Source organism: Diuraphis noxia, unplaced genomic scaffold (assembly GCF_037042655.1).
Source record: "Diuraphis noxia isolate RWA-SAM2 unplaced genomic scaffold, SU_Dnox_SAM2 contig0003, whole genome shotgun sequence".
NCBI lineage: Eukaryota > Metazoa > Arthropoda > Insecta > Hemiptera > Aphididae > Diuraphis > Diuraphis noxia.
The window spans coordinates 62262167-62283575 of NW_028301713.1; the positions used below are offsets into that span (position 1 = coordinate 62262167).

General features: G+C 29.3%; 2 protein-coding genes across 8 annotated transcripts in view; one reads left to right on the forward strand and one right to left on the reverse strand.

Moving 5' to 3' along the window:
• LOC107163609 (C-Maf-inducing protein-like) overlaps positions 1-20542 on the reverse strand; it is a 38423-nt gene extending 17881 nt beyond the window's left edge. Inside the window, exons 1-2 of one of the 5 annotated variants that reach the window (XM_015511086.2) lie at positions 19836-20542; positions 12779-12874 (exon numbers count right to left, since the gene is read on the reverse strand). The gene's annotated coding sequence lies outside the window, so the exon portion shown is untranslated. Of the gene's footprint in view, positions 1-4438; positions 4720-12778; positions 12875-19835 lie in introns of those variants that run through there. The other 4 variants (XM_015511083.2, XM_015511087.2, XM_015511084.2 and 1 more) reach the window with 4 other exon arrangements.
• The window catches only part of LOC107163610 (UDP-glucosyltransferase 2-like), a 35511-nt gene that overhangs the window by 6006 nt on the left and 8096 nt on the right, over positions 1-21409 (forward strand). The window contains exon 1 of one of the 3 annotated variants that reach the window (XM_015511090.2): positions 7335-7478. The exons of the other annotated variants lie outside the window; for them this stretch is intronic. The gene's annotated coding sequence lies outside the window, so the exon portion shown is untranslated. Of the gene's footprint in view, positions 1-7334; positions 7479-21409 lie in introns of those variants that run through there. 3 annotated transcript variants of the gene reach the window in all.

Genomic DNA, 21409 nt, shown 5'->3' on the forward strand with positions numbered 1-21409 from the left:
ACGTATTAACGATTAAAATATAAACGGATGTGATTTTAGTGACGATCTGTGATGGTTATTTTTGATTGCTAAATATAAAATAGTGTCTATATAGCTCTTCAGAATAATATGATGACATCATGAGCCACAATCCGTATTAAAAAACGATCACACTCTTCGAATTAAACTCAACGAGCTCGAGCTAAGTGCATTTTGGGTATTTGCAAAAGTTAAAAATTGCGTATTAGTGTCGAAGAGGAGTTGTAGGAGTTTATTTCGCAGCGTATACAGAGGATATATGTTGATGTTATAATCTCAAGTTTCTCGTTAAATATTTTTTCCTTCATTTTGGTAAAAAAGTTATATTGTTTAATGGCTTCTTTATCATATTTTTTTTAGATTCTGAGTCGAAGAACATTTGTTGTGAATCTTTGAAGTAGAATATTTAATCTAGAACGTTATTATATCCTAGAGAGTTAAAAGTCTTTTCTAAATAATCAGAAAAACTAAAAACACCTACATTCACTAGAAAATCAATTTTCCTAGTCTAATATATGGTTACCAAAATATTTTGCTTATTTTCATTAATCATAAAGGTGTCATAGATAGATATTTGACATTTGGTGAAAAATTTGAAATGTAAAACAAAATTACCTGCTTATAATTGTTATAACAAATTGAAAATTTTAAAAATAAATAACTACAGTTTTAAAACATGACTAAACTTGGCGAAATAAAGCGTACAACAGAACGTTGGAAAAGCATTGCTAATATTAATAGAAAAGACGAAGTAATATTAACAAGACTAAGAATAAGCCATACTCGCTACACACACGGCTACCTAATGAACCGAGAAGAACAAACAGAATGCGCATCATGTGGAGTCCCCCTAACAATCAAACACATTTTTGTCGAATGCAGACAAACTGAAGCCGCCAGAAATAAGTATGACATCCCAGAACATCTATACGAATCACTAGGCCCGAACATAGAAACCATCACAAATACTCTAAGCTTCATCAAAGATATACAAATCGAAAATTTATTGTAAAAAATTAATCATAATATGTGATGTAAAAATAAAATCATTGTAATAACTAATCTTCTTAAATTGTTAATTGCCAAACGTCAAACAGTGGCCTTCGCTGCCGAAGCTTATTCTAATAAAAAAAAATTTTTAAAAAAACCGATTTTTCCTTAAACAATATTTTGTTGTAAGTTGTAACTCAAAAAATATTAACTGGAAACTTTCTTCTATTTCGTATCATATTCTTTTAATTTTATACTTTACTTAATACAACTTAAAATTATGTACCTAACTATATGGATCAAATGTTAGAGGAGTAAAAAAGGAAAAAAATATGCACGAAAAATTGTAAAATATGCATACTTATTTTTACATAGCGTTGCAAATTTATACAATGTACATGTTATATATTCTACTTACTAAGCAAACATAGTAGCTAAACTGTTCTAACGATTTTCCAAGCCAGAAATTTTAAATAACGTAATGAATTCTTTGTAAAAAACATAAAAGTGATACAGAATGATGGCACTTTAATAAAATTAATGTATTCTAAAATTTATAATCTTATAAATATTATATTTTAGCTAAAAAAAGTAAATTTTTGTATTTTTTGAGAAATCACTTCAGATATGATAGCTATATAATAATAATAATAATAATAGTCATATATAGCTATAATAATCATAATATTATGTAATACTATATTCACATATACAATATTTAATATCGACGTAATATACTTTTAAACAGTTGTCAAATTGTCTCGAATCCCGTTTTTGGTTCAATCAAATCAATAGGTATATAACATAATACAATTTGCAATATAATGAAATACATCGAATTGTGTCATTATAAAATTAGTTTTGTTGCGTGTAAACTGAAATCATTCCTAGATCCTTAAAAAAAATTAAAAATTAAAATAGTTATATTAGGTACTATATATAATATGCCATACGTGTAATAATATGTCGATAGGAGTACAAAACATTTGTAAACACGAAACACGCGCACATTATATAGTATTATCACACATTCGCATAAAACCATATTGAGTATACTTTATTGATAGCCAAATAAATTAAATGCTTTGATCTCTAAAATTTATTATTATTTATTATACATAATGGCGATGAACTAAAAGGTTATTTGAAAACGCCAGGAGTCCTTTAAATGTCAATTACAAAATCAAATATTCCTATACATACGATTGCAAAATAAAATAAAAATATGTTTGCAGGGTACGTGCGTTGTGCAGGCTGATGAAATGTTTTCCTCGATTATATAAATGAGAATAATGACCCTAAATAAATGATCAAGCAATAGCTTTAAAAATATTTATAATAACCACTTTCCATGTTGCTGCTAAAAACCCACCTATAAATAATAGGTTTTTAAACTTTTTTTCTTCTATGTAAAAATGTAGGAACATATTTTAAAAATGCGCTTTTATTGAAAAAGATACAGTTTCATAATTTTTGTCACTTAATTTATTCGGAAATAATTTTTTTTTTTTTCTTATAAAACAATGTAATTTTAGGACTTTGAGAAAAAGTATGTAATATATTCCGTATGCCTATAGGTAAATAATATTATTTTATCATTAAATCAAGTTCTAAATTGTTTATATAGCTTGATAGATGACTAGACGAGGAACCCGAATGAGTTAAATTAATTATTACCACGCACAATATACAAAAATATATAATATTCATTATTTGCCAAGTATTAATATATTTCAAAATTATAAGGAAACTCAATCAAACTTCAACTACAACGAAAGATATATTTTTCAATACAAATTTTTTGTTTTTACTGAAATTAGAGAATGCAATGTGATTCACCAAAGTATGCTCACCTCCATGTATTTTATTTAATTTATTCAAATTCTGATTTATAGAATTTTCAATTATATTTAAGTACTTGCCATATTTTCAATTATTTTGATCAAAGGAATTTTCTGTCGTAATTCAAACATTTTTTTTTTCAATTGAGAACTAAACTCCTTTAGGTACTGCAAATTATTTTATTTTTTTAAATTATAATGTCTCTATACATTAAAATTAGAATAAGTGGTTTCTGAATTATTAATATATTATGTAAATTGCATATTATACTAAAAAAATAGTACTTAAAAATTATATAACAAAAATATAAAACCAATTTATATGATATACAGTTATATTATTACTATATTATTATTGGTTGATGGTTCTAATATTTATTATAGGTATATTTAAAAATTCTTAAAAATTATAAAATTATGATAGATTAATATTGATCTATCAAGTTTTTAGATCTTCTGAACCCATAATTATTGAACCATTCTGCTTAGAATACAAGGTTAAATAACTCAAAAAATACTTCTAAAATTTCTATTTATGTATGTCAACATTTTCAAAAAATCATCTGGTTAAAAATTGAAAAATGAGCTATTCTTATTTGAATATAACAATTTCGATACGGCACAGAACACAACTTAATGTGTATAACAAATCTAAATAATTTAAAATATGGAATTTTTGTAATATTAAATGTTCCAAAACTCATAATTTAAATAAATGCATTATTAAAAGGAAAAATAGGAATGAATATGTTCATGAATCACTCTGTACATTACTAAACGAATCAAAACTCTATACCTTGGTAGATATCGAAAAATTCATCATAGATGATATTATTAGTACAAAACACGAGTATTTCAGAGATTAAATTATATTTTTACATAGACGATATATCGTGCAGTTTTCTCGTGGTAATATATCATCCGTAATAATATTATGTATGCAGGTATTATAATAGCAAAAACAAATACGATACGGTAAACGGAGTGAGGGGTATCGTATATGACCCTCTCTCCCCGCGTCAGTGTATTTACGGCACTGCAGAACTGTATACTTAAATGATATTATACATCAATACTGTTACGGTTTTTTTTTTTTTTTTTTGTATAGAAATACACAATATAAAATTACATGCACGACGATTTTACCAATATATTGTACCAATATACCTATACCGAGAGGATGATTGTGGGAATAAAATAAAGTGTGCGTACACCTGAACACTAGAACGCTTTCACGTGCGAGCTTGCGCGTGTTGAAAATATACAAATTTATACTATAATATAATATTGCACTGTACCCACCCATATAATATTATGTCTATCAACATCGTACACGCAGAGTATAGATAATAATATAAAATAATAATATATTACCACGATCGATGAAGGCGAAAAAAACAATAGAACTGAACTATAGGCATGCTATTTTTTACCATTATAATATTATTATTATATTATTATAAAGTCCAATTAATAGCGTCCAATATACATAACGAGTAGCTAGTTATTCCGTTTTATAAGCGATTTTAATGATATCATTATTATAATAAACATAGGAATAACATACGATAAACAATTATTATTATTACATTATGATTATTGTTATTCGTGGCAACGCACTGACTCGAACTGCAGCTTTTTAAACATTATTCACGCACCGAACACGCGACTATGATAATAATATTAATATAGTAACGTGAAGTTATCCATTTTAATAATAAAAATAATATAATACAGAGGTTTGCTCGCAGCCACCTACACTATGAAATATTAAAAAATATGAATTTTAAATACATTAATGGACGGCCGAAATATTTATATCATTATTATTATTATTATATTGCTAACCGCGGACACGAATCGCACTGAAACGTAAAACTGCACAGTACAGACATACAACTCGTACAACATACGTACGTAATATTGTAATAATATTATAATCGCGTTCGGTCGACGAGTCTATTTCGTTCGAAGCGTCTGCAGTGTGACGTAGCAGATATGTAAACGTCAAACTATCAGAACAATATATAGGTACCTATACGGAATATAATTATTGTAGGTATATCATTATAATTATTTATATTATACGTGTATTATATTATGTTCGTCACATGGCATTATCGTTATTAAATGTAATAAAGTAAAATACCTCTATACATAGTTATATATTTAATCGCCATTGCTGTAGCCAAACTAATTGAGCGGGGTTATGAAGTTGAAATTTAGGGCCTTTTTTAAACTATAACAACGACTATTATGTATAGTTAGATAATTAATGGTTGTTGAGACCCACACATGATTACCTGTGTATTTATATAATATACGGTTATAATATAGAATATTTTTACTACCTACCTAATTATAATTATTTTTAACAGTTTCATTATGATCCATAAGAATTAAAAGTTATATTGAACCTTATGTTATCGTGCAATAAGTAGATCTAAATCGTATGGTACAAAATTAAAAGAGTTTTGAAAATGTATTAAAAATCATGATAAATAAAAATAAATTTAAATTACAGAGATCAACCTGTGTGAGCAATAAACTTAAAAAGGAAAAGTCAGTAACCATTCTGCTGAGCATTGTACTTCATCATTGAGTGTAAAATAGGTATGAATGAAATTCGAAATCTTATGAATTATTATCCACAAAATAATCTGTAAATTTTCACGATTTTGCAGAATTTCGTCAAAATTCTAACTTAAAACGTTTTCAAAAGACTGTTGTTGTGTAAAATTTGCCATTTTCCGGTATTTAATGACTATAGTATCAGTATACTAAGTGTAAAAATTTTCTTCAGTTACTGTATTAAGCGAATATTACTATTAACTATCAAATTTATCAAAGAGCTTGCTTATTGTAAATATTTTATTATAAATAATTTGACAATTTTGAAAAAACATATTAGATTACCTATATTTGCCATGTTTTACGAGACGCACTAGTATAATAATAAAATTAAGATCATCCATAAATTAAATACATTAACTTTTCCTCAATTTTTTTATTTTTGAATAAGTATTGGTTAACCCTTTTAAAATGTACATGTTATGCACCAAGATAATGCTTTAAATATAAAAAACCTTAGTATTCTGCTAGTCCTTTATATTTAATTTAATAAATTTAAGACGACTAGTTTACTTTCATTTTTAGAAAAAAATGTATTTCTAATAAATTTACTAATTTATGTTAGAAAAATCTTTGATGGGCCACTAACAATAACTCAGACATTTAAAACATGTCTTAAAGAAGAAGAAATATTTTAATCATACCTATACTTTACAAAAACTTAGTAGTCCTATTAATATAGTAATTTACTCCACAACTCTGCATTCCTATTGCAATTGCACAATTAATTTTTACAGCACAAATTATTGTCATATTGTTTATATTTGTAAGCTATTTGTATTATTATCTTGGGCGGAAATTATGTGTTTACTAACTGATAAACAGCAAAATCTAGTAAAATCGTACGTGAGTTGATACGAACAACAAGTAAAAAATAATAGCACATTTAACACAGAGAGATTATTAAAATTTAACATGAATAACCAACCAGAATCTAAATTCTAAAGACTAAAATGGATATGAACCGTACAATATATACATAACATTAATAATTATAAATATAATACCTGCAAGGGGAATTAAAAAAAAAAAAAAACAGTTATTTTGTTTACTACAGTAAAAGTTTCTGCTGCCAATTTAAATCCAATTGATTGATATGGATTTTTTTCGGTTTAATAAAAAATACATATAATATAAATAACCTTTTAACACAAACGTACTAAAAATACCAAAAAAGTCATGGTTGGAAGGGAGGTACACTCCGATATTGTAATACTCTTCTGTGTTCTGTAATACATTTCGGGCACCAACATCACCGACAAATACCTATAGATACCTAACAATATTAATTATAATAAAACACTTGAATTCGATTTTTCTTACATTATATACAATATTGACACCCGATACTAAAGTTATGTGTGACCAACGAGCACTTAAATCGTTAAGTCCTCTAACAGGACTAAATTTGTTAGTTTCTCGCACATGCAGTCTTTTCCTAAGAACGTAGGACGTACACGCCTCTACGTGACTATAGTGGTGTGTGCCAGCTAAGCGTTTCTGTTCAAACGAGTGGGCGATGGATCTTACACATTTGCATATGCCCAAAAACATCCCTCAATTCGATCTCTCTCAATGACTTTATCGCTCACTCTCTCTACGCGCAGAAAAGTTGGCCCACGACGTGGCTATAAAATTGGACGACGGCCGTTGGTGAAAAATTATTCACATATGATATTATATACACTGCATCAATCTGTCGCTCCCACTCCGCTACTGAAACATGTGTTTTGGCGAGAACCCAATGCCCCTGCTAAGCGCGTCTAAAAGAGATCACGAAAATACATCTCGTGTCGACAACGTTTCCCACCACCCTACATATAAATACTGTTTTATGTATGATAAAAAAAAAACCAAAGATAATAACGTTATTATTACAATGGTATGATACGTGGTACGCGTTTATAGTATATACGAATATCGTACCATAGAATCCAAGTATACTGCAAGCATGGATTTGACTCAACAATCAACAATGGGGCCTCCAAAAAAGTCACGGTAAAAATACATGAAATAAATAATAATGATTTTAGTAAGCTAAAATTAAAAAATTAAAATCTTTAAGAGATGTTTGTTAGATATTTGATAGTTGGAATTTTAAGTGATGAGCATTGAGCATGTCCAAGTACTTTTCTAAATAAGCGGTATAAAGAATAAACAAAACAAAAATATAGAAAAACGGGAAATTGTATGCAACAATTTTAACAAAATGTTGTTATTTGTATTTTTTATATAATTTTCAAATTATTTTTACTTTTTTGACATTTGAAATTTATTTTCCATAATTGTCAGTAAAAAAATATTCGCACAGTCAAAAACCTTGATAATTCAACACAAGGTTTTCATAATTTTTTCATATAGGTATACCTAAAGAATATAAAAATAGATAGACACGTAATAATATTCATTTCTGAAATTTGAATATTTAATACATAACAACTCATAAATTGTCATTATTGAAATTAAAAAATATAGATTGAGCATTAAAATTTTAACTAGAATATAATATATTCACGCGTTAAATAACGATTTTCTAATTTCGATGCAATTAACAAATAAATAACAATAATAGATATACATTAACTTTTAAATGTATATATATCAGCATTTGCAACACATATAGTATAACTTTTAAAATATTTTGGCACTTTAATACTATTTATAGCCATTTTAATTTTTGTAGTTTTTAATTTTTTTTTTTTCGTTTTATGTACGAAAAATTCATTTGAGTAAAAAATCTTGAAAATTGAATACAAAGTTCCTCTTTGGAAGAAACGCCGAGTTTTTATTCAAATATTTTTAAAATACTTGATACACTGCAGGCACGATTTTAGATTCTGAGCGGAGCGAGGAATGTATTGATTTTACAATGATGGTTGTTTTTTTTTGTTTTTGTGTCTGTCATCATGTTTTGGGGCAGTAAAAGTGCTTCGATTTTTGACTTCAGTACCTCGTTCGATCATGAAATGAATCTAGTTGTTACTTTAGAGGGTAAAAAATAAAAAGTTCCAAATATTTTTCTTTAGTTCTTTAATTAGGATAAACAAACTAAAAGTTAAGGAAAAAACGGGAATTTTTACACACAATCAATTTTCGACAAAATCGATTTTGGTTTTTGATGTAACTTTAAAACAAATGACTATAAATATATGAAATTTTCACCGAATGTTTATATTATAAGTATTTCTATCCACCATGCAATTCACGATCATTATTAGTTTTTTTTTTTAATTAATATCGATAAAAATTTAATTTTTCGGTAGAAAAACTTTAAAATTTAATACAAGGCTCCTAACATATTATTACAATAACAGTTAAAAAATAAAAGAAATACATGTTCACAATTTTTTTATAAACATTAAAAAATAGAATTTTGACAAAATACGTAAAAGTCACAAAAATTCGCAAATTATTTTAAGCTAGAAATTCATAAAAAATTGTATTTTCAAATCTTAGATTTAAAAATTTAATACAAGATTTCTTACAAGTTTTTCAACCTTTATCATAAAAAATAAATATCCACCAGAAAGTCAAATTAAGTTTTTACGAGCGTTTGAAATTTAAATTTTTATAACATTGGATTTACACTAGATTTCTCATTTAGTGATTTTCTTATTTTGGTGTACCTCTAAAACAAACGACCACAGATACTTGAAATTTTCACTGAATGTTTATATAGGCATTTTCTATATTTAATAAGATTTTCAAAATATTTTGATTAGTTTAAAGCTATTTACTGATATTTTAATTTTTTAACTTTTTGGTTTTTTTTTTTCTATTAATGTCAATAAAATTTTAGTGGTTTGGTAAAAAAGCTTCGAAATTTAATATAAGGCCTCCAACATATTGTTTCAATAGCAGTTGAAAAATATTGAAAATACATACGCACGATTTTTTTTTATAAGCATTTAAATTTTAAATTTTGACTAAATACATAAAAATAACGACTATGTTCAAATTATCTTAGATGGAAATTCATAAAAAATTTTCTTTTTAAATCTAAGATTGTATAAAACCCTTATCAAACCCATTTGGACTTATGGTCTCCAACTCTGGGGAAATGCTAAAAAATCGAATATAAACCGAATCCAGGCTTTCCAAAACATTGCTTTAAGAAAACTAACAAACTTCCCCCATATGTTTCAAATCATACCCTCCACACTGATTTGAAAATTAAATCTGTGAAAGAAGAAGCAATAATTTACTATAACAGATTCCACAATCGTCTATCCTCTCATTCCAATCCTCTTATTAAAGCTCTCTCAACAAATGCTATTCCTGGAAATCCTCCAAGACGCTTAAAACGCAAATGATGTAGCATGTAGAGATCTTTTAACATATAAAAAGAAAAAATTTTTTTTTTTTTAATATTAATTCAAAACTAAAAGTGTCATCATTGGGTGGCTTCTTTTATCAAATTCTCATGTTACTAATTTAACTTATAGCAAATACTCTTATTGTACCTTTTAGGAACAGATTGTGTATACATAAATAAAAAAAAAAAAAAAAATCTAAGATATGAAAATTTTTAATAACCTATAATATGTCTTAGACAGATAAACCGTCTCCACTCAGAATCGCTTTTCGTATACAATTATATAATATCATTGGATTCAAATTGAATTCTATCCATTACAGTAACCCACTTGTAATCTACTGTACAGCAGAGCGTTAACCACTTTCCCGCTTTTTAAGCATTTGATGATCAAATTGCGATAAAATGATCTACCTATATTTAAACGAAAAACAATGATTTTATTATTTTGTTATAATTTAAAAAAATGTATGCAATGGAACTTGAAATTTTTAATTTAAGTATATTATTACACACAATGACGTTCTTAAAAGCAATGTTTTCGGCAAAGATTTTTTCAACCTACTGTACTTCTAATAGTAAAACAAATTACTTTAGTAAAAATATCAGTGTATTATACACTATATAGTATCATGTTATTGAATTCAAATTTAACATCTTACTTTATTATTATCATTGCTATATTTATATGATATTATAATTTCATTTAAAATAAAAACTGATTAAGTATAATATAATATGATTTAACTGTTTGTTAGTTATGGATATAATATGTGCATCAAAATGTTACTTATAATAACACAGAGAGCAACAATTATTAATTATTATGTTATTCGTTAAAAGATTATGATAAAACTTAACCAGACAGTTAATGTAATTTATAATAAACTTTAATTATATCTTATAATAAATTATTCAGAAAATATTTATAGCGCATTATATTTATAAATTATCAATATATATTAATGGACATTTTTGTTATTCACTTTTATAAAAGATCTGTGATTGCTATGGCAGCTCTACTGCAGTAGTTCAAGAATATAAAATATATTATATCAATACGCATGACATTGTCTAATAAATTGGTCTATTTTATTTTATTTTTAACGATATTTTTTTTTTGTTAAAGTCGAACATCTTTTTTTATTACAACACTCCGGACTAAGTGGACCTATACAATATATCATATATGCACCGATCAAAACAAACTCTAAGTTAATCGTATACATACGTCATAGAAATATAATACTGCAGTAATAACGCACTTATGTACCTATCTGTAATATACGCGAAGGCGATAACTAAAGGAAAACTGCGAGATTGAGCTCGAAAACAAATTAAATACTCAACATTTCAAATATTTATTGTCGGATTAATCACTGGAATATCAAAATACTTAACATGGATTACCCTCTGAATGCGTGTTTTTATGACGAGATATTCAAACTGTCGAATAACGTCGGACGTTGGTTAAAATGTGTCTAAACAATAAAATTATCACCTATAATAATTAACGATAATAATATTCAACATATTTTACGTCATTGTATGCTAGATTAGAAAATGCACGATTTATTTTAAAGCCTACGCAACCTTTACGTAATAAATAAAAAATTGTCAGTAGATATACCGTTATAGTTCTATGCACAGTGTTTATATACGACCTAGCATCGTAAAAAAATCGGTTAATACGACGTTTTACAACGAATTACAATCATTTATACAGACTGTGCAATACAACGCATTTTTATTAAACTCCATAATATTATGCTGTTATCCAATAGTTTATAGTAGACTGTAGCTGATTCTCTAAGCTAGAAGATCAAACGAGTTGACAACCTTCATATGTTTAGATACCTATACTTAATAAAAAATTAGTAAAAACTATATCGTTAAAACATGCCGTTACGTATAGTTAATTTTGATAATTTTAAAAGTATGAGTTTAATTGAAAAAAAACTTTAATTATCAAAATGTTTTTTTTTTTTTATTAGACAACTTTTAATATTAATCAATAACCAAGCAAATAGGCGTAGGTAAATATAATAATATTGAATACAGTACCTATTATAGCGGTGTTTAGCTAGTTATTCTAATTTAAGAGTCTTAAATGAAGACAGTAACTTTACAATTTACATTACCTAACCTGAACCATATTCGTGTGGAATGGTAAGAAATAATATTTTTTTTTGAAAGATCCGTAAATTCGAATTCTCCCACCAAAAATGTATTAAATTTAAAAACATTAATTTCTATGCAAAAATTCTATAGTGTTATTAGATAATAAAAAAATAACTAAATGTTTGTTTCATATATCGTTATCATTCGAAAACGAATACATAATACCTACTTAACGTTTAACTATAACACTGTAACATTTACACATTCAAATCATCTCCATATAATTGGTAATTAATATTATATGTTCAATGTACACTATACACGTGTATTATAATATAAATAACATGGGCCTCTGTTTGTCTCAGTGAGGCCCAGTAAGTTTTTGATATTAATTTAAATAAAAAAATGAATACTATGATTTATTACGCAGTTATATTTGTACCTAAGTATTTACTATTAACGATAGACAAAGTGCAAAATTAATATATTAACATATAGTCAAAACTATATAAATCATGTTTATATATGCGATTATGCGTGTATACAGACTGAAATATTATTTTATAATATAATTTATAAAACTATTATTATTTAACCTGTGATAATAAGGAATAGATAATGTTACTTTTATAAATTGAAAAAAATGTATTTTTTACTATTGCGAAGTTTTATACTCATATGAACTCAAATAAAAACTCTAATGGATTTTAAATAATCATATTACATACATTCGTATATATTATTTTCATTGGCTATATTTCTATTTATTGTTAATTATGATTTATGTTTAATGCTCATTGCGAAAGTACAATAATATATTCGTATATAATATGTTTATATTCGATTACTGTCAAATACTCACGTCTATCGATTCGTCCATTTTATTTTATTTTTACCGACATTTCTTCTTTAAGTCAAACATCTTTTTTTTTTAAGGCCATCATGTTTATTTGTTATACTGCAAAACAGAATAAACCTGAATTAAACTTTAAATCATTTTAGATGGGCAGCATTATTATTATTATTATTGTAATTAATTGCAGACTTGCATTTATTCATATTTCATTCTATAAAAAATTAATAATACAGTGATACAACTGAGCTAATATCTATGAGCTTATATATGTACCTAGGTATAAAGTATGATCATAGATAGATTATAAAACCAATATTTATACGTTTTATTTATAAAAAAAATTAATTACACCTATATACAAAATTAAGAAATAATTAATAATTAATAATATTTGAGTTTACTCATCAAATCATAATTCAACAAGATTGTAAAAATATTAAGTACCTAGGTATATGTTTACACAATTCTTTACCTAAATAAATAAATAATTCGTCTAATAGGATATTGATTTACCTACACTAAACCACTTATTATAATTTATAAGCCTAAATATAATTATATATTTATATTATAAACAAATAAAATTAACAAAAATATTGTTGTTCATCAGTTGGTTATTCTGTACAGGTTTTCATTGTTAATTTTATAAATAATTTATTATTTGGTTGTATAATTGACGTATATAGCTCACAACATCTGTTTACCGTTTTCAACAAAACAATTTAAATCTATACTGGTGATATATACAGGGCGTTTAAAATAATAATCTATTAAGATTAATGATTATGATTCTACATAAGAATTTTTGTATTTCAAGTTCACGCAATCATGGTTATCTTACAAACAAATGGCCATAAATAAATAGAGTTTTAGTCAAACCCAAGCTAATTTTTAATTTCGATAAGTGGATCACTGCAGTTGAACAATTATTATTTTAACATCATGTTTATAATTCGTTCATACTGCTAATACCTATTTATGTTTTCCTTAACATTTAACATAGTAAAATGTTTCCATTATAATCACTATATAATATTTGATATGTGAATGAATAATATAGCTCGATAAAATGACCGATATGATAGTCTAAATTACATGCATGACTATACTCACAAATATATATATATATATATACAGGGTGTAAAAGTACTATTTGACAAATATAGTAATATTTGTAATGTAAATTTGTTAAATAGTCCCGTTACACCTTATATATATTATATATGTATATACATATATGCATATAAAACATACCACTTCACACTCATCAAAACTTGTGGCTTTATAATAATATGATATCTGCCACACACATCCGGAATTTTATTACATAAAAATATATTATTAATTAATATTATAAACCAATTTAATATAAAAAATATGATATGAACACATCAAAAATGCTCACCATCATTTTATCCTATAACAATGCATTCGTTTAATTCTATCTATAGGTGCTTATCTACAAATATTTACAAATCCTTAAATTCAAAATGTTAAGGGTATTATATTGTGGTGATACAAACTTTCTTTTTAATGAGAACTTCCTTTTTTTACTGAAAATTATTAAGCAGACGACTTTGATGAATTTTAAATTGTAATTCAAATGAGTAGTTTTTTTTGTTATAATTGTATTGACTAAGAATAATATGTTTGTTATATTGAAAGGTATACAGTACCTATGCATATAACATATAACAATAAATATGATATTTAGTAAGACAATTTTTGTAAATTAAAAAATGCTAATAAATCATACCGTTGATAAAATTGTGTGATTAGAAATGTACTACAAAAAAGAACAGTTTTCATCACCGCAATAAACTCTTTTGATGATTTAAAAATCTAAGTATTTGAAAATATGACATTTATCCTAGGTGTATTTAAATATTTTAAAAACAGAATTTTGAATAAATATATAATCAAAGGAGTGAACCTGCTTGATTTAAGTGCGAAGTACCTTGTATATAAACTATATAGATACATATAACCTAACCTATGTATAATATATAGTTATATTGCAGTACCTATATTGTATGTATACAACATAATATTAGGTATAGTGTATAATTTGCTATAATTTGTATATATATATATATATATATATATTCACCGCGGACGTTTACTTTGTGCGACAAAACAGAGTATTATGATGAAGGACATACATATTACTTTAATTTTATCCATACACATGCACCGAGCATATAAAATGTATTTCATCGAAACTATTCGAATAATATGACGCACACGATGTTTTATTTTTGCAGCACAATTTATAACTCGCAAAATACTCTAGATTCGTGTTTCTTTTTTTATTTTGTAACTGGATAACCCTCTTTTATATGTGTGTGTGTGTTGTTCAAAAATGCCATTGCAAAAACGAATATTTTGTGAAATTTAAGAACTACTTGAATAGGAAAAATAAATGTATAAACACTCGATATATACTACGAATATAATGTACGATAGGTCGATACATATAATATACACGTGTATATGTGCAGGACATGGCTGATACCGTAAAATATAGTTTATGTAGGCAAAGATATAGTGAAAATTAACTGGGTGTACGCACACACACATACACACATACATATATACATATATGAGGTACGAGCACTCCAACTTATGTGTAAGAAAAATACGTTTTACGCCCACCTTGGGGATATCGTCGCACGTGTATATTATGATATAGGTACGCAGTATATAGGGCCATCGCTAAAGTAATATATACATGGCATACCAAAATTCGTCTTTGGAGACTTTAAATTAGACCATTGTGGTTTTTATATAAGTACCATTATAATATAAATGTACAAGGAATAATAGAAATAAATGGAAAATGTAATTAACTAACTCAACCATCATGATAACGTTCGTTCTTATAATCAGTTTAAATTATTTTTAAAATATGTATTTTTTTTATTTAATAAACTAATAATTAAGTCGAAAAAATTATCAGAATATACAATTTATTAAACAGTTTGTTAATCCCAATGACAATTATGTCTATTGCATCCTGTACATTGTATATATAAGTGCTTGTGTAGTTGTTTGCATTTGATTGTACCGTTAATTTATAGTCCTGAATGGAAAGACAAATAGAGCGAATGGTCTGACTCGCAAAGGTCGCGCGTATATGAGTAATTGCATCTTAATAACGTAATATGTTTACATACATAATACATAACTGTGTAGTGTGTACACACAGCACAGTATATATAATATAGAAAGGGTGTAAAGGGGGCACTTCATCCACCTCCGCAGTATTATTCTAAAAAGTATAAAATATGTGTTTCTCTACCTACGTTATAAAATTACGAATTTTACGTTTTGAGTCAGATATTATTTGGATGTATTTTAGTATTTCATATTTAGACGCATTAAAGAAATGTGTGTAAACAAAATTATTATTATCGAGTTCTTGCTAAGTTGCATATTATTAAGTATTATCTAATCATTGAAGAATCAGAAATTTTACACATGGCCAATTATCTGGTGATCCTGTCCTGATTACAGATTTCTAGACTCATTTTACAGATTTCTAGACTCATTTACAAGCACTACCTACAACATTATTTTGTAGTACATACTATTTTAGTTACATACTTACTACACTATACGAGTTGTTGCAGCATCGTCTAAATATTCTATCTACGGTTCAATACCGATCAAGTAAAAAAATAAGACATCATTTCCAAACAGAATTTTATTGTTTTAAGTTTTTAATATAAAACCATACAAGTTCCTAATTTTTTCTTATTAACCTACCTAGGTACCTAATTATAATTATGCTATTCCAGTATCAATATTGAATTTTTATTTTGAACTAAATATATTTTACTCTGTGTCTCTTTATAAATGATAAAATAAATACATAATATTGTTATTATATATAAATTTATATAAACATTTAAAGTTTAAAAAAATATATATATATATTATGACACCATATTTGTTGAGATTTTCTACAAAACAAATTATATATTCCTTATATTGTGGTTACACTCGTTATTTTGTACCCTGCCACGTAAAAAAGTACTACATCACTGTAAGTCCTCAACGCACTTCGTATTTTATACATATCTACTAATATACTATATACATAGATAGGTACCATATTATAAACTTAAAGACAGTATAACATCCGTGATGGATAATCACCGTCGCCACCCTTAAATTGAGCCTTAAAGAGTCTATGCGAAAAGTGTATGAATATAATAATAGTTTAAACTGTGATTTTGTGTATAATAATTTCGAAATTTAACAGAAAATCTATCGATCGGAATGAAGACATTGAAAATGCGTGTAGCAGCATACCATCAGGCAATGCAGAACGATAAAATCAAACAAACAATTCGGTTGTAATGGATCACTGCGGCTGCTGGTAGTGTTATATACAGAGATGAACAAAATATTTGTACAGTGTATATCCCAAAACTACATTATAACCCTAAATATATCTGTAAGACCATAACAAATAAATACATCTGAACGCTGTTTTTTCCAAAAGTAATTGATAAGAAAATTTCAAATTAATTGCATACTTATACTGCTAAAAAAAATCACCTTTAGACGCATGTTACAGATATAGGTCAAAAATAATTATTAGGGTGATATGGGTAGTATAGTTCGTAGTGTAGGGGATGAGTGATTAGGGGGTCGCAACCCCCCCCCCTGAAATGTCTTCCTTCGAGTTAATGTATTTCTTTTGAGATATACTATATAATATATTAATATATAATATTATGGTATTTATAATAGATAATACAAATTTCACACGCAAATAACGCAGTCGTCAGCACTTAATTTAAAGATCCGCAACTTACATAAATGATATGAGTGCCTACACGATTCCATTAAAACATTGAATTGATCCAACATCAAGATTCTAAAACTTCTTTTTTTTTTATTTGAGTCGGTCACATATGTATATATAATGATACACTGTATCAGTAGTACTCAAAGACTTTGAATTCGCTTATTAATTTATAGTAAAAATGACATAAATATATACACTTTCCATTTGATCTGCACACGATTATTAGAGAAAAAAAAACGCTGTTTGATCTAAAACACGTGTTATTATATAATATGGTCTATGACATACTATGAACTCATTTCCATCGAGCTAACCTGTCACTTAAGACGTAAGTGAAATTATACAACCAAAACAGTCTATGAGTCGTTTGAGACGTTATAATAGCCAAATAATACATTATACCATGTGCGTATATACAACACACGTTTCAGAACGACCGACGTGGGACTTATGTACGTAATCATAAATATATTAATTTCAATGGCACCATATATCCATAATTAAGTTACATCGCTGCAGAAAATAAAATAAATACGAACGCGAAATACATAATATGAACCCGCACGCCAAATATCTACCGTGACTACTATATCCGTCGCAAAATACGAAAAATAAATCGCGACGAATGCCTTTCTCGCGGGTAAATGGCGTCGAAGTTTGCATAATATATAAAATATATACATAGATGTCGACGTTGCTACCGACTGGCTGCACAATTCAGTGAGCAGATAAAAATGAATGTACATTATACAAGATACACGTTATGTGTTTAGTGCTGGTTATAGTCAGTAGTCACCAATACAATGTTATACTCGCGTGGCAGAGCGAGCGGTATCGTAAACGGAATTTTTCGACCAGAACCCGACGTCGAGGATAGGCGTACCTCCATCGGAACGGCGCGCGGCGGTGATAACTGCGAGACTCTCGTCGTCTACTCGGTCGAGAGCCCGGGACTTCCGTAGCTGCTTCCATCGCCCTCGGCCCCCAACCCCCGCGAACAAATCATCACCGATGTGTGTCATAAGCCACGATCGACGATAGTATAATATGATAACACATAATGCGACCGGTTCACAGTTGCATAAATAAAGGATTTTTGGTAGGGTAGTGGGATGGAGGGGGAGCACAAAGGACTGAGAATCTCAAGTCTTATGACGTATTGTTATTTATTTATTAAAACGTATTAATTTTTTCCAAATTTTTGTTTTGATATTTTTAACTTAATGTGTTTAAGTACCTACTTATTTTTTGATATCAAATGTATGGACACCTGCACACCTAATAATTATATTTAATATTTGAGTAAACTGTGATATATAACCGCTAATGATAAAAGACGAGAAAACTATAAGAATACATTTGTTCTAAAATACAAAAATACTATGTTATAAAAAATATATATATTATGTATAAAATTAAAATTAATAACAAATTTTTGTTTACTATGTAAATATTTTGTTCCATTGAAAAATTAGTCACTTCTGCGGTGTAAGACATTTTATAAAAAATATGTATTTTAAACAACTAACTTGGTGAATTATAAATAATCTATTTAAAAAAAAAAAATTACTAGTATATTCTGAATTGCCTGCAAAAGTCTATCACCTATGCACGCTTATTGCATATGATTGAAACGTTTAAGTATCTAATAGTTTAATGAGTAATGAAATATTTGTTGCTTCTTGGTAATATGTTTGAGGGTTTAAAAAACCCATAAAGGTGATGTAGTTGTGGAATAGCCTATACCCATACAGCGGTTTTATTAGTTATATTAATTAACTAGGGAATAAAAATCTTTTCTCGTCACTATAGAGTTTCTCTATTTCCTATTCAAGTCACGCACCGCTCATATTATGATATATATAATTTTTTTTTTTAATTGTATATTTCAATAAGATCTCTAGGTCACGCCATTCATATACATAATATACTGTATATCTCGAAGGATGATGATAAAAAGTTATGCTACTGTAAATTTCTCATCACTAATGACTGCTACAAAAGAAAAGTTAACATCAAATTGTGATATATGATATAGTAACCTAGAAATTATAAATAAAGGCAGCTTAAGATCACTGCAAGTCGTATACATAGTGCTGCAGCGTCACTAAACAACGAAATAGTCACGAGGAGGATGTCATCGCATACGGTCTATTTATGGACTAATATACATAACGCTTCAACTCACATACATAATAAAATATCGTTTGAAGGTCACTATATTGTGCAATGAGCAATACGTACTTGCGACGTCGGCGGCAACGATGATGTCGTCCACGTCTATTCGTCGGGTCACGGCGGAAACGTTTACCTGCGCCCGGACTGGTCGCCGGCCATTGTTTACCATTTATACTTGTTACGCGTGCCTCGTATTATATACCGTGTTTGGCGCCGACACAAGAACTCGTGGCCGCAGGGGTGCCGGGGTGATCGTGGGTGGTTTGCTAAGTGTGTGGCGAAGAGGGGGCGCGCGCGCGCGTTTACTGCGTACGCTATCGGCGGCGAGATGCGCGCGCGCCCTCGCTCGCTCGCATTCGAGACCGAAGCGAGCACGCACGCCGCCAGACGCGCGCCCGCGGACTCTCCTCGCTGCAGTCCTGCCGAAAGTTTTCGAGGCCCCGCGTCGAAGACCGATATAATTATACGCTCTGTTTGCTGTATATTGTACCTATAAAAATGTGTCAAATGTATGTCGGCTTGCAGCGGCGAAACGAACGAGTGAGGAAACCGAACAGAGCACCGACAACTATTGCCGACGAACCACCGTTTGGTGCGAGAAAATATAATATTTTTATGAACTTATGAACGGTAGCGGCGGCGGCTGTTTAAAAACGATGCGACGTGAGCGTTGCCGTACGGCTCGCGGATCTGCGACGGTGGCGGCGTTCTGGCGCCGTGTGCGTGCGTGCGCGTGGCTCCGTCGGCGGGACTGCGAAAGTTTGCGGCGGTGGCGGCGTTGGCGGCGGCGGTGCCCGTGCCCGTGACGATGGTGCACGCGCGCCACTGCCCGCCGCCGGTCGCGCCACGAGCATCGACCCGCGCCGTACGCCGGCTCGAGAACGAAAATCGATCGGACGTGAACGCCGCGTGCGCCCGCTCGCCAGCGGTCTCCCCGGGGCGACGGGCAGAGAAGCGTACACGCTGCTTTGGCGAGCAGATGGCGTTCGCAGCTTTGACCGAATGACCTCACGGCATCCGCCAACGCCGCAATTGCAGGCCCAGCATCGCTTCCGCACTTCCCCTTGCCACCGTATATACATTATAATACACTCGAATGCTGCAGCAGCGATCGCCCCCGCCACCCGTCCGCCGTCCGCCGCAGATGAGTCTCCTCAGATGTGGATCCGTGTATAATAATTTATGTATAAGTGTGTGTATGTGCGCGAAGACTGCACCCACCCCTGGGCGGAACCCCGTGGTTGAGTTGTATTTTTGTATTTGTATAGGTACCCCATGTTTGCGGGTTATGCGGTTCGCGGCACCCCGGTGGCGTCGTGATGTGGGTCGCATGCAAGTTTTTCGGCTTAACAGCTGATGCCGAAGCCGTCGCCGCCGATCGGCCGATGTCTATCCCAATACAATACAATTATTCAATTATTATTATGCGCGATTATAACTATTCCGAATCGTCTGCATTCCGGCAATCGCTCGGAATTCGATGCAGTCGATGCACCGCACACCATTGCACCGTGTCGGAACGTGCAGCATAGTTTTATAAGTTGTACTATGCAGTTCGCAGCGTACCCCGTCGGCGGTCCACCCGCAAACCGACAACGCTATAGAAAGCTGTCTATATTCATCCCATACATTTCGGTTAT